A 16,146-nucleotide genomic window follows, 5' to 3' on the forward strand; every position below is an offset into this window, starting at 1 on the left:
GAAGTGGAATTAATAATAACTGAATTATTTGTACAGATTTAATGTAAGAGATTTACTGCAAAGTTTGTAGAACTGTAGGAGATAGTTAATTGTGAGCTACAGAAGGTGAATTACGGGGACGGCTGCGTACAGTCCATGACAGGTTAATACAAGGTGATAATAATTGCAAAGGAAGACTTAATTTACATTAGGCTGACTATTACAATCAAGTCCAGTTGAAAACGAGTTCGAACTCGAAATTGACAAGTGTACTAATAGTGTACGTACTCATCGAACAGCTTTGTGAAAATGACATTTTTATTTGAATTTATAGAGGCTACGGTGCCCACCAAGAAGAAATCAGTCAGTGAATCAATAAATAATTAGACACTGTATGAAGTGGGCATTGATTCACATTGGACATCATTTTGCGTAGCTGTAATCACAATAGTCACTCAAGTGGAGCAACAGTAATAAAACAAAAATATATGATTAAGGTAGCTTACTTTCAAGAGATGGGAATGCCCACGTATGAGAAGAAATATTTGTTGTTACACTAATTATGGATTTTGGTCCATTATGACTTATTTTAGATACGTGTTTTACATGGTGTAGTGACATTAAGGTGACCATCGCCTACGTTCGATGTCAACATGCAATAACCACTCACAGCCCGCAGTGGTAGCACTATCAGTGGACGGTATGTAAAGAGCGTCAAGGGGAAGCGGAAAACAATGCAGTCACCATAACGGGGCAACGGAGCGGTTTGTCTGACTTCCAGAAGGGCACGATCATTGGCTTTCGGGCCAAAGGTGAGAGAATTTCCGAGGGGGCTCAGTTCACAAGCTGTTCGCGTCCCGCCGTGGTTAAAGTACGATACCACGCATGGCAAAAAAGCGCGCTCTCCAAAATTGGCGGCAAGGCACCACGGGCCGTAGACGGCAGCAATGAACGCAGCTGTGGAGATTTGCGGTGTGTTGCCGGGGTCTCCTGCAATGCCGACAACCCGCAACGTAGAACAGCTATGCGGGTATCCCCTCAAGCTCCACAGGCGCACCAGCCGAAGACAACCGTATTTCGCCTGGCCTGCAGGCAAGCTCCGAGGATGCGCACAAGCCCAGTTGAGGCCGCCACATCTACGGACCTTTTGGTGCATTCGCTTGAGCCATTTTCCTCAGCCAATCCGAGCTCACATCGCTAGACAAATAGCTACCTAGTAGCCATGCACCACGCGGGTATAACTGCCCTTGCTCGGCGAGAAACACTCAGTTTCTTCTCCGCCAACAGAACCAGAAGATCGCCAGCGCCATGCTGCCACCCGGCCTCGACGTCGCTCTTGCCACCCGGGACTATCACGCATCGCGACCCGCTGCTCCGGCTGTGGACTCTGATGCTGGAACTCCTTGTACTGCTCGTGAGATGGGATTTTAATTCTCTCCCTACTGTTGATGTCCAAGAAGACAGTCGTTTTCTTTTGCAAGAAAACTTTTCAGAAGATATACTTGTATGGATATGGTGTCCGTTCTTTCGGATATGTCCGAAAGAACGGACACCATTGATGACCTACAGTCGTCTAGAACGAAATTAGAATTATATATTAATACCTTCAGCTGCTGACAGGCGTTGATATATATCAACGGGAACAGGTGAAAATGAGTGCCCCGACAGGGACTCGAACCCGGGATCTCCTGCTTACATGGCAGACGCTCTATCCATCTGAGCCACCGAGGCCACAGAGGAAAGTGCGACTGCAGGAACTATCTCGCGCACGCCTCCTGCGAGGACCACATTCTCACCCTTTATGTCCACACACTACATTCGCAGTGTCCAAACCCAACACACCAATTACGCGTGGAAGACATTCTTATTAAGTCCCGTAAGAGTTCGGGTAATATGTGTCCATCCGCAGAGAAGAAGATCATGGCCGGTATTGTCAGAACTATATATTTATATGAATATGGTGTCTGTTTTTTCGGAGCTGGCCGAAGTGACCGAGCGGTTCTAGGTGCTACAGTCTGGAACCGCGCGACCGCTACGGTCGCAGGTTCGAATCCTGCCTCGGGAATGGATGTGTGTGATGTCCTTAGGTTAGTTAAGTTTAAGTATTTCTAAGTTCTAGGGGACTGATGACCTCAGATGTTAAGTCCCATAGTGCTCAGAGCCATTTGAACCATTTTTGAACAGGACCCCGTGCAATCTCACTGCAGTTGTTTGACCGACATTATCATATTTTGCAGATTCGGATTAAAGTACTTACTTCGCTATTCTTAGAGCCTACTTACAGAATTCTCTTCAGAGAGTGGCTTTAACAGAATCCTCAAACGGAGTGGTCAAGACAGACTGTGTTCAAGGAGTTTCTCCAGAAAATGATTATGAACAGATGGTCCATTACACAAGTGACCTACCAGGGGAAGGAGTCCTCCCCCTGTGTTCTACATAATTCTGCTTGGCTATCATACTGCTTCAGTTCTGTCAGAAATCACCATTCATAGTGGCTGGCGATTGGTGGTGTGACTCGCTCTCGTCAACCGATAACCAGATGTCTCCAACGGGTGAAAAATCTGGAGAATGTGCTGGCTACGTCTACTATCTAACACCGACTGTATTAAGCTACACTACTGGCCATTGAAATTGCTACACCAAGAAGAAATGCAGATGATAAACGGGTATTCATTGGACAAATATGCTATAACTGACATGTGATTACATTTTCACGCAATTTGGGTGCATAGAGCCTGAGAAATCAGTACCCAGAACAACCACCTCTGGCCGTAATAACGGCCTTGACACGCCTGGCCATTGAGTCAAACAGAGCTTGGATGGCGTGTACAGTACAGCTGCCCATGGAGCCTCAACACGATACCACAGTTCATCAAGAGTAGTGACTGGCGTATTGTTGCTCGGCCACCATTGACCAGATGTTTTCAATTGGTGAGAGATCTGAAGAATCTGCTGGCCAGGGCAGCAGTCGAAAATTTTCTGTATCCAGAAAGGCCCGTACAGGACGTGCAACATGCGGTCGTGCATTATCCTGCTGAAATGCAGGGTTTCGCAGGGATCGGATTAAGGGTAGAGCCACGGGTCGTAACACATCTGAAATGTAACGTCCACTGTTCAAAGTGCCGTCAATGCGAACAAGAGGTGACCGAGACGTGTAACCAGTGGCACCCCATACCATCACGCCGGGTGATACGCCAGTATGGCGATGACGAATACATGCTTCCAATGTGCGTTCACCGCGATGTCGCCAAGCACGGAGGCGACCATCATGATGTTGTAAACAGAACCTGGATTCATCCGAAAAAACGCGGTTTGGCCATTCATGCACCCAGTTTCGTCGCTGAGTACACCATCGCAGGCGCTCCTGTCTGTGATGCAGCGTCTGGGGTAACCGCAACCATGGTCTCCGAGCTGATAGTCAATGATGCTCCTGCAAACGTCGTCGAACTGTTGGTGCAGATGGTTGTTGTCTTGCAAACGTCCCCATCTGTTTGTAACCTCCCCCTCACTTACCGACCTTAATGACAGTGAAAAATGAAACCGCGTGTACCTAATGGGAGTTTTGGAAAAGCAATCGTCACCGAAGTTAACCTGTCGGTAAAGAGGGAGGAAAGGGTTACATCTTAAGGAAAGGAAATGTGCTAATGAAACTGGTGGAAATTAGTTTTGAAAAGGGGTAAAGTTAATAAAGAAAGTAAATGTGCGGCCGTTACGTTAACAATTAACTAGCGGTAATTAGATATTTGAGATTTGGGGGAAATCACGGTCGCCAGTCCTAAGGACAATTACTATAGTAACTGAAAAAGAAAGGTTATTACGCATATAATTAACACTAGAAGCGTGGCAACTGAAGGTTGACACGTGTAGTGTGAAAACTGAAAGTTTGTCAGAAGTAATAAATTTCGCTACACTCTGACTTAATTTAGCAAAAGAATTAATAAAACCGGAAAATCGAAAGTTAATTTAGTGACTGAAGTTAATAGTGAGCTTTCTTTCTGACACATCGAAATCCAGTAAAATACGGTTAGTCTTGGACTACCTCAACAATCATTTCAAAAGCAACTTGACTCTACGCAATTTAGAAACAAGAGATTTTACTTTGAACTTGAATTAAATGATTCTGAACTATTAACAATAGTAAAATTTAGTACGTACCAAGCTGAGCTGCAGTCACAGGTAACTAAAATACGGTAACAAAACTCGCACTCTTAATTTGTGCTTGTGCAATTTAAATATTGTAGCCAGCTGAACTTTGAAATTAAAGCAGTGAAATCGAATGATGCTGGCGTTTGAATTTCAACGACCCTCGGGCTCATTTCGGAAAAGGAAGGGACCCTGCTTGGCAATGCAATTGGGACAATGAGCAACAAAGGTTCATGCTAAGTTGCTGTAATTTTGCGAGGCAAATGGAACAATTTGAAAAGCTGAGGTCTGCCATACAGTTCTGAAACTTTACGTGCTTTTAGTCTTCCTTGTTGGTTGATTGAAGGTTTGAAGCCGTCGGTCGAGGAGGTGGCGACAGTCACTCATTGTCGGCCGTCGCTGTTGCAGAAGCTGGATGTTGGCGCGCCTTCTTCTCGACACGGTCACCAGACGAAACGGGCTCTTGATGTGCGCTAGTTAATGTTTCCCGTCCGCGACACCATGTCAGAAACTATCATCGCAAGTCGAGCGCAATTACATGCTGCCAAACCCCGAAAGCGCGGCAACTCGCGGGAGCGTCACACAACACACCTGCTCCACTCGCTACTCCCGCCACACTCTCACTGTTCTGCCCGCGCTCCACGCGGCAGAGTCAACACTACCAAAGATCCTACACACTTTGATTCTTCACACGACCCATCGATGTAATCGTTCGATAGCAGTTTTCCCTAGGCAAGACCCAGCGTAAAAATACAAATAATATTTACGAAACAAACCAATTATACATCGACATGAGTGCATAAATATATATATACAAACAGTAAAACAATTACAATATATAAAGAGACAGAAATGTCATATCTTGAGGTAACAAAACAAGGAAAAAAATAATAGTACAATAGATGGAAATAGGAGGATATGCATTTCCGGCGTTACACGTGCCCCACATTGTCTGAGGATGTTCGTGTAACGTAAACAGACTCAGAAAATGTCCCAAAAAAGAAACAGCGGAAATGCATATGCTCAAAACATCAACAAAATTTAGCATTCGTCTAATTAAGCATAAATAAATTTTTTTAGACCATATTAATTGAGTGGAGACACTCCTAATCTTATTCCACTCTGTCATCTTGAACAAAATAAAACAGGTTGACAACATATTAAAATTCATAGAAAACATAGAAAATGGTTTAGCTATTCTAAAATTGTCAAAATTCCCAACAGTATCAAGAAATGGAATACTATTTACAAAATTAATCAGAGTACATGGTCATAAAAACAGGTAGATCAAAATACGCAAATTAATAATTAATTACACTACACATTTTATATAACCTTTTCATAATTAATATTCTCGTCACGAGAATCTACTTAACGCTAAACAAGAAAATAATACACATCAGATCGAAAAAAACAAATATTGACAGTAGAATTCTTTCAGCTGTCCAGGAAGAAAAACAATTCCGCCTTCCGTACTCGCAAGTACAAAGAATGCCGACAGCGGCCCAAGAGCCAACAGCGGCACAAGAGCCGACAGCGGCTCGCCTCGCCAGTATTGTTGCGCCCGCGTGTGCGGCACGCTTGATCTCACTCGCCCTTGTGACGGCGTTTCCAGAACGTCCGTTCCACTGAATTCTTTCGGAAAAACTCACTCCCGAGTAATCTCAAGGAGTCCATAAACACTATCACAGTGGATAACTCAACACTGTCCATCATCACACGCATGTACTAGCCTGAAACTTAAAACAGCGTCTAAGTACATCGGCAATGACTAGTAAATCACATATTTATGGAATCTTACAGCTAGTTACAAAATCATATTTACATTGCTTAATCTACTGTGACTCAGCTGAAAACTTAAACTAGCAGCTTGGATTTTTAAATTGATTAATATTCAGTAACTCTTAAATCATTTAATCAACATAAATTACTTATTAATTACAACTTCTTTAATGACCTCTAAGTCAGGCAAAAGCATCGCCACATGGCACATCCTTAAATCTTACACTCTATATCTACATACTGTGCAAATTACCCTATCTGTGGTACTAATCAATCCTTGGTTGGTACAATTTCAAGTCTACAATATTCCGTAAGCATTTGTGTGAGGTATACCAATGACTTTATATGGTCCATTATAAACAAACTTAAATTTAGAGATTTCATGGTCTATCTCGCTCGATTTCTCATGAGCTTTTACATGTACTAAGTCTCCGATTGCAAACTTAGCAAAACGCGCTTTAGCGTCATGACGACGTATGCGAGCATCAGCTTTTAGCTTCGTTACTTCTCGCAAACGATCTTTTTTCACACCAATACTAATGTCAATCCGTGGAGGGAATTTGATTATCACTTCCACTAAACTTTTACTTCTGTCATCCAACAGGATTTCCTCTGGAGAAAATCCCGTAGATTCATGTCTCAAGGTGTTCATAATTCTCTTAAATTCTGCTTCATATTTGCCCCATGCCCTATGGTTGTGATGGCAGTAGGTACGGGAAAGTCGGCCTCGTCTTTGTTCGTGTGTTACGTTTGACACACCTTCTACAATACTTTCCAATTCACTTTCTACATTATTGTCAATGCCGAGATTCTTCACATTACAGTAGTTCAGATTCATACCTACGTCAATACCATCCGGCCAGTTAACAATGTGTATAGGCTGGTATTGCCTATGCACACCGTCTCCTGCCTCGTCAAAACTAACTACTATTGTTTTATCTTGGGACGTACATGTCAACGTTTTGCTTTCGCAGTTAATCACTGCACGGTACTTTAATAGCCAATCTAACCCGATAATTACTTCCGTAGTTAAGTCTGGCACGACGACAAACTCTTGTTCAAATCGTGCCCCACATATCTCGAAGTTGACAAAAATCTGTTTTGTGACCGGTTTACTGGCCTTCCCAGTAGCACCGATAATTTTCACTCCTGTTACTGGCATAACTACGATGCCAGGTCTGTCTTTCAGTAACTCAAATATTTTCCCAGATACAGCACTCAATTCTGCACCGGTGTCAATCAACACGTTTAGTTGTAGGTCGTGCATATTAACAGACACTACTATCTGTCTACACTTGTCCTCGACTGTTTCTTTATTTTCCCACAGTAAATCCTCGTCTATATCCAGGTCATTCCAGAAAAAACCATCCGGCTTTGATCCCAAATCCGGTTTATCTGGCGGCTTTTTCAGCCTCTGTTCACATACAGTTTTAATTTCAACACGTCTGTCCTGAGGCTTAGTCTGTAGCTTCGCCTCCAATACCGAAACCTTTTCCTGTAACTCGTCAACTAGTGAGTGTTGCTTTGCTATCGATTCACTAATTGTCACCTTCGTTGATTCCTCTTTGGTCAGATTGATCTCATCTGCCAATCTACCTGGAGGAATGTGCCCAGTCGCATCTGAAATTACTTCCTCTGGATCTGCGCAACCCACACTGCTACCGTCTGACCGCATAACGTCAGCTCTAACCTCATACACGCTGAAATCTATGTGCTTTTCTACCAATTGTGTCCGGCTATCACTAAAATTTTCGTAATCTTTCCCCTTAATACTCTCGCAATGTTTAAACTGGAGGTTTGCGTCGGATGGGTCGGCTACTTCTACCACTATAACTATCGGTAAAGTCTGCCGGTTAGGGCCAGAACTTTCCGTTACTCCTTCAACATCTAACTCCTGCGGGACGAAACACGACGAATCTTGCTCGTGCTGCCCATTAACATCAACTATTTCTGGTAAAGTCTGCCGGTTAGGGCCAGAACTTTCAATCACTTCACAAATACTATCTTCCTGTGGGACGAGACGCGGCAAATACTGCACGCGCTCCCCATAAACACTTCTCCCATACAGACCCCTATAATCTCTTAGTTCGTCGTATAAGCGACCGAACTGCCTTAACCAGACCTCATCCCTCTCTGCATCCCCTCGCTCAATGACGGACGTTTTATCCGACATCTGATCTTCTTAAACTCAATCTCCAGTTCCGCTGTGGGTATTACAGCTGCCACTTTATGATCGATTTCCGGAACACTGCTTAAATTGTTCTCACTGACAGCGAATGTATTTTCTACTGCCGTGTATACAGCTGATCTACTACTTGTGGGCGCACTCTTTTCTCTTAACACTGGCACACTCTCCCGCCGTTGATTATTCCACACGGAATTTTCATAATGACGATACCTGGGTTTTCTCCTGTTATTGGGCCGCCAAAATTTCTCCACGCCCGCTCGGCCCCTCACCGGCGCGGCTAATGGTTTCCCTGTCTCGTCCCAGCAGATACGCTCCCCGGATGCTGCTGAGGCGGCTGATCACACCCTCTGGCGTTATTACTATTCTGTGAAGCCCGTATCACGTTAGTATGATACTGGTTTCTGTCATTCCTGTTATCATTTGCATTGTACCGATTGTTATTACGGCCCGAACCATTATTGTTATTGCTGCGGTATGCATTATTCCCATGGTTATCGTTGTTATGGTTGGGGTGGTACCCGTTGTTGTTACCACGGCCTCTACCACTGTCGCGATTATTGCGCCAATTGTCCTCGTCCTCAACTCTTTCCAGGAAATCATTGATTGTCCTATAATTGCTTCCTACGTAGCGTTTTGTATCATCTGGAAGCTTCTTGTAGAGTTCCCAGACTATTTCGGATTCCGTGCGGCGATCACGCAAATATTCCAACTTGCGGATCCAGCCCTCACAAAACTCCCTCATCGAACCGCGCGAATTCGCATCGAAAGGCCTCGATACGACAAATTCGCGCCAGATACCTTGCTGTTTCTGCTCTGACCAGTATTCAGCCAGAAACAAATTTTTAAACTCGTCAAAAGTCAGGTTCGTAATGTTGAGGTTTAAGCCCCAACGCTTGGCATCACCAGCCAACACATCAATACCGCATTAATTTTTCTCTCATTAGTCCATGATCTGGGTAAAACTCTTTCACAATTTTTAATGAAATCCATCGGGTGTATACCGCCTTTTTTCAAGGGGTCGAACCGCTCCTCTTTCGTCAACAACTCCGAACTATGTGCACAGATTGGCACATAGCTCTGTTTTTCGTCAAGTTTCCTTTCTAATTCCGACACTCTCGTAACTACTTGGCAAGTGGTTGTCGCAAGCGTTTCCACTTCCCTCTTTTTCTCTTCGCAGGTATTAGCCTGCTCCCTCACTTTAGTGTCTACTTCGGACACTAAAGCCTTTAAAGTTTCCACCTTCTGTTGATCCTCTTTTTTCACTAATTGAATTTGTTCCGTCACCTTATTCTCGATGATCGGAGCAACTGCTTCTCCTACACTTTTCTCGATTCTGCTAATTTCGGAATCAAAACGAGTATTTATGCTCGCAATTTCCGCCTGAACGCCTATCATTTCCTGTTTAAGATTACCGATTTCGGTATTAATTACAACAATATCTTCTTTGATTTTATCAACTTTTGTATTAACAACTCCAACATTGTTGTTAACAACATTAATAGCTTTTTTCTGATTGTCTAGCTTTCGTTCAATCTTTTCAGACTGAGCATCTTGCTTGGCAGACAGAGCTAAAATTTCTGCCGATTGACTCTTGATTTCATTAATCAAAACATTCAATAAATCAGTTAAATTCCCGGAGACTACCGGTTTTACTTCCGTAGCTGGTTCCTCTATACATGTTCCCCCGTATTCATCATCAAGGGGTACAGATTTGATTTTCGCTTCCGATTCCGAAACATTTTCTAAAGTTTGGAATTCCATTTCTGCTCTTTGTTGCGTTTCGGCGGTCGCGTCTTTCATGCTAGCCGCCTGCCCCTGAACAATGGGAACCGCCGTGCGCGTTTCCCACTGTTCGACCGATTGTTCCGTATCCAAGTCTACCAAATTTTGGTAATTGTTGCCTTCACTCATTTTAATAATTTTATATATAAATGCTAAATCTCAAATCTAATTAGGATTCCTCACACTATTTATTCTCGCTGACGTAACGGCCTGTACGTAACCAGTACTTTGTTACGAGATTTGCACAATGCCAAATTCGTATCCAGAACAACCTCAAAACCGAAGATTGTCCTGTCACCAGGTCGCCACGTGTAACCTCCCCCTCACTTACCGACCTTAATGACAGTGAAAAATGAAACCGCGTGTACCTAATGGGAGTTTTGGAAAAGCAATCGTCACCGAAGTTAACCTGTCGGTAAAGAGGGAGGAAAGGGTTACATCTTAAGGAAAGGAAATGTGCTAATGAAACTGGTGGAAATTAGTTTTGAAAAGGGGTAAAGTTAATAAAGAAAGTAAATGTGCGGCCGTTACGTTAACAATTAACTAGCGGTAATTAGATATTTGAGATTTGGGGGAAATCACGGTCGCCAGTCCTAAGGACAATTACTATAGTAACTGAAAAAGAAAGGTTATTACACATATAATTAACACTAGAAGCGTGGCAACTGAAGGTTGACACGTGTAGTGTGAAAACTGAAAGTTTGTCAGAAGTAATAAATTTCGCTACACTCTGACTTAATTTAGCAAAAGAATTAATAAAACCGGAAAATCGAAAGTTAATTTAGTGACTGAAGTTAATAGTGAGCTTTCTTTCTGACACATCGAAATCCAGTAAAATACGGTTAGTCTTGGACTACCTCAACAATCATTTCAAAAGCAACTTGACTCTACGCAATTTAGAAACAAGAGATTTTACTTTGAACTTGAATTAAATGATTCTGAACTATTAACAATAGTAAAATTTAGTACGTACCAAGCTGAGCTGCAGTCACAGGTAACTAAAATACGGTAACAAAACTCGCACTCTTAATTTGTGCTTGTGCAATTTAAATATTGTAGCCAGCTGAACTTTGAAATTAAAGCAGTGAAATCGAATGATGCTGGCGTTTGAATTTCAACGACCCTCGGGCTCATTTCGGAAAAGGAAGGGACCCTGCTTGGCAATGCAATTGGGACAATGAGCAACAAAGGTTCATGCTAAGTTGCTGTAATTTTGCGAGGCAAATGGAACAATTTGAAAAGCTGAGGTCTGCCATACAGTTCTGAAACTTTACGTGCTTTTAGTCTTCCTTGTTGGTTGATTGAAGGTTTGAAGCCGTCGGTCGAGGAGGTGGCGACAGTCACTCATTGTCGGCCGTCGCTGTTGCAGAAGCTGGATGTTGGCGCGCCTTCTTCTCGACACGGTCACCAGACGAAACGGGCTCTTGATGTGCGCTAGTTAATGTTTCCCGTCCGCGACACCATGTCAGAAACTATCATCGCAAGTCGAGCGCAATTACATGCTGCCAAACCCCGAAAGCGCGGCAACTCGCGGGAGCGTCACACAACACACCTGCTCCACTCGCTACTCCCGCCACACTCTCACTGTTCTGCCCGCGCTCCACGCGGCAGAGTCAACACTACCAAAGATCCTACACACTTTGATTCTTCACACGACCCATCGATGTAATCGTTCGATAGCAGTTTTCCCTAGGCAAGACCCAGCGTAAAAATACAAATAATATTTACGAAACAAACCAATTATACATCGACATGAGTGCATAAATATATATATACAAACAGTAAAACAATTACAATATATAAAGAGACAGAAATGTCATATCTTGAGGTAACAAAACAAGGAAAAAAATAATAGTACAATAGATGGAAATAGGAGGATATGCATTTCCGGCGTTACATGTTGACTCAGGGATAGATACGTGGCTGCACGATCCGTTACAGCCATGCGGATAAGATGCCTGACATCTCGACTGCTAGTGATACGAGGCCGTTGGGATCCAACACGGCGTTCCGTTCCGTATTACCCTCCTGAACCCACCGATTCCATATTCTGCTAACATTCATTGGATCTCTACCAACGCGAGCAGCAATGTCGCGATACGATAAACCGCAATCGTGATAGGCTACAATCCGACCTTTATCAAAGTCGGAAACGTGATGGACGCATTTCTCCTGCTTATACGAGACATCAGAACAACGTTTCACCAGGCAACGCCGGTCAACTCCGTTTGTATATGAGAAATCGGTTGAAAACTTTGCTCATGTCAGCACGTTGTAGGTGTCGCCACCGGCGCCATCCTTGTGTGAATGCTCTGAAAAGCTAATCATTAGCACATCACAGCATCTTCTTCCTGTCGGTTAAATTTCGCGTCTGTAGCACGTCATCTTCGTGGTGTAGCAATTTTAATGACCAGTAGTGTACGTCTGGACAGCGCGGTGTAAGGTTTCTAGTTTATTTATGGTATTCGAGGAATGCGATGTGAGCTCTATATTTTCATTCTATGTGTCGTACTTCATATTTGTAAACTGGACATTTTTCAAACATTAGTCTTCAGTAGTGGATATGTTACACCACAGAGATTCTGGTCAGAAATACTGTGATCTTTGGTTGTCAGTGGCATTGTCGTTGCAGTAGCGTTCTGTGAGATGTGAGTGAGTCGAGTGTTGGTCACACTACTGAGCGATCTGGAAATAGCTTGCAGAGCATGTTAAAATTTGGAACTATGATTTGGCAAAAATTAATTTGAGACATGTGAAGATTTTTCAGGTACTGTTGTGGCTACATTTCTTGGCTGCACGCGATTTAAGATGTGTTTGGAACACGAAAAATTTTGGTTGGAATTTTCTTTGTTGGCTCGGGTTAGTTTCATTTTTCAGACATGGATAAGTAAAGTTACCTGTTTAAATGGCTTGCGATCATAAGTGCTAGATTTACCACTCTTTTACTGTTTCAATAATGAATTTCATGACAGTCAAATTTGTAATAACGAGCAAATTTTGTAAACACGGTTGTAATTGTTAAGGGAGGCATCAGAACTTTAGTAGAGTTTATGAATGCTAGTGCATTGTTCAGTAAATGCAGTATCTTCCACCTTCTCCTAACGAATTTTATTTTTTCATTGTGTGTGTCGCCGCACTGCACTGAGCGGAACGCGGCTACACAAAAGTAAAGCCGAAGCTTAATGCGCTTAGCATAGTAGCATGTTTTTGCATTGCACAGAGCGAGGATTTTCTTTTATTTAGCTGGTTTACTGCTGCGCTGTATTCTTTTATATTTATTACTTTCAGGCGGTACATTGTTTACATTGCCACAGGTAATCCACATTAATTTCTTAGGGTCAGACTAAAACTACGGTCAGGACACACTTAAATCATTGTCATGCGTTGCATTTCAAAATTGTTATCAGGTTCAATTTAGGTAAAGATCAGTTTAGATTTAATTTCTTACGCAGACAGACTTATTTTTACAGTGCAGTGTTACATTTGTGCATGTATTATCAAGAGTTTGGAATTTTATTTAGGCAGTTGCTTACGTAGAAACACAGGACATTTCAAAATTCGTTTTGTAATTTTATGAAGCATTTTTATCCTGTTAGTTGGAATTGCAAGTTGCTTGTTGCGACGCCACGCATTGTAGCACTGTCAATTGCGTTCCACAATAGAATTTGACGGAACAGCTTGTTTAACACACAGTTTACTTTTGCTAATTAATTTGTACCACAACGTGCATTGTTCAGTATTACAACACAGGCACACACACGAAGTTTAAGGTATTAAACCAGTTCAGTTCAGTACAGGTTTTTTCTTCGGGCAGCACGAAGTCTTGTATTATCTTGTTGAAAGATGACACAGATACCTCAAAAATCCGGCCTTAAGACGGCAAGTGCGACACCCGTGAGATGATGATGATGATGATGATGATGATGATGAGTGAAATCTGACAATATACTTCCTGCTCAGAGCCGACACACACGAATATTACTGTGTACGAAGCTTTCACTGGACGCGCCACCGTTGGCGCGCTACTCTCTGTTGCCACGTGGAGGGGGGGGGGGGGGGGGGGCTCTGACCATTACCAACGTGGTGAGAGTCCGTCGTGCGCCGGACGTCTTCACATTGTCCGTGTGGTTACTTGTCTTGTCGTGATCAAACCCGTTTCCTGGCTCTACATACGTGATGTGGCTGTAGCATCCTACACGGCCGAACGAACACACGAGGCCGCTGTGATCCTGGAAGGGTTGAGTATGGCCCTCCTAAACACTATTCCATATTCGCATGTCAGTCGTGGTATCCCGACCAACTCTAGCAGCAGTTATTAGGAAACGATCTACCGTAATTTTTGATAGGCTGCCGCTGTTAATTTTTGATAGGTGCTTGTTGAGGATTCTCCTTCTTTCATGACGCTTAGAACCATCTTCTCACAAACAACAACGTTTAAGGGCGATATCTGAATGAGAAACCTGCTACGCAATCTTTCGTTATATAGGGTGAGTCAGGACGAGAGGCACATGCTTTAACAGATGATAGTTATTTCGAACTAAAAGCGCCTTATAAAGATATGTACTGTTCTTAACAGTTTTCCAGAAAATTAGTGAAAACAATGGGGAACAGAACAAATGCAGGGGATATTAATGAAACATTGTCATGTAATGAGTTTTTTAATTGTGTGCATTCCCCCACGAAAGATGTTCAAAAAGTCGACCGTCAACTTAATTCATTTTGCAACTCTTGTAGACTACTGCTGCCTTGCTGTTCTGAGGTCATTCGTACGCAAAGCAGTATCCACGTATTCTGTTCATTGATGACTCGGCATTTACACGCAGCGGCATCAATAACACTCGCAACTCTCAATTATGGGCCGATAATAATATGCACACTAATGTGGAAACAAATTTTAGCTACGTTTGTCAGTGAACATGTAGAACGGTATTATTGATGACCAACTCATTGGTCCAGTTCATTTATATATCCTTGTTATAGGACTACGATATACTGATTTTCTTCAAAATGTTACCAAAATACTTGGAGGATATTCCTTTGGCAACACGACGTTGTATGTACTTTTAGCACGACTGACGCCCGTGATTGTCAAACAGTTGTAAGTCTGACTCGGTTAACACGTTTTTTCCCGGAATCACCAATATTATCACCCTCAAATCATGCACCTTCCTCCTGCACACCTTGTATAGAGAACGTAGATAGCTTTACTCCTAACAGCTTCGTGCGGTTGCACTGAAATGCTACTCATTTGCATATCCAAGCACGTAGTACATATCATACAAATTTGGCTTTTGTTAAGAACCGCCTTCATTGTAGTGGATAGCAGTGTACGCCCGCACCTGGATGTGTTTTTCAATCTAATATGTAATTTGAAATAGTTTTTTTAAGTATGAAATAGACCAGTTTATATCCCTTCGTGTATCCTAGTGTTTTCCACGCACACTTCGTTCTTTCGTAATTCTGATAGAACGTCACAGAACTCCGGAAACCGTTGTTCACTACTAGTTCTTTCCTCCAGTTCATTGCTTCCAATAATTGCAACTTTCATTTTCTCCACAGAGGCTTATCAAACTTTCATTACTTTTCCAATATTTCATCAGCTCCTCTATTTACGCTCTTCAATGTCAGACTATGACTTTGGCATTTAAACCAGTACAGCGCTGATTGACGATGGATGTTGTGTATTCTTTAAAAGAGTAATTTTATCACTGATATTAAAACACCCTGATTCTTACTCTAATCATAATGAGCACTTGTTATGCCACTGATGGTGTTATTACCATATAGTAATCTAACCAGAAATGCCTGTCTTATTTATGCCTCTCTAATCCCACCTGAATTGAATTTATCCTGTTAATCCCTCTTTTTAGATTTTCCAGTTTCGTGAGCACTTTCAGACATGTGATACTCTGCACTCCATTTCGCAAAATATTTGTCTTATTCGTCCTCTATATTAACCCCTCCAGGACAGTCCGAACCAGTGACCCGAAAAGTCACTAGTTTACCTCCAGACTTTTTAGCTAAGCAAGTGAAGATCTCGAGGTCATTTTAGAAGACTACATTTCCTGTGGATACACTTTTTGTGCCTTTGACGCAGTTGTTTCCACTGCCTCCTGCATTATCGTACTGTTGATCAATGCTAGTTGTTCCGCCTTTCCGGAACGTTTCCCCACCAAAAGGATAATAGGATATCCCTAACCTCTCCTTCGCTCGTTTTTGACGAGATTTTTTTTTCTCTGTCAGAATGAGGGTGATCATTTATTCTCGAAGTC

The 16,146-nt window shown here is 42.6% G+C and overlaps 1 non-coding gene across 1 annotated transcript; it reads right to left on the reverse strand.

The window, feature by feature from the left end:
• Positions 1-1,636: 1,636 nt before the first annotated feature.
• Trnat-ugu (transfer RNA threonine (anticodon UGU)) lies at positions 1,637-1,710 on the reverse strand. Its single transcript has one exon. It is a non-coding gene; the product is annotated as a tRNA-Thr (tRNA).
• Between the last annotated feature and the right edge of the window lie 14,436 nt (positions 1,711-16,146).

Source organism: Schistocerca serialis, chromosome 4, assembly GCF_023864345.2.
Source record: "Schistocerca serialis cubense isolate TAMUIC-IGC-003099 chromosome 4, iqSchSeri2.2, whole genome shotgun sequence".
Taxonomy (NCBI): Eukaryota; Metazoa; Arthropoda; class Insecta; order Orthoptera; family Acrididae; genus Schistocerca; species Schistocerca serialis.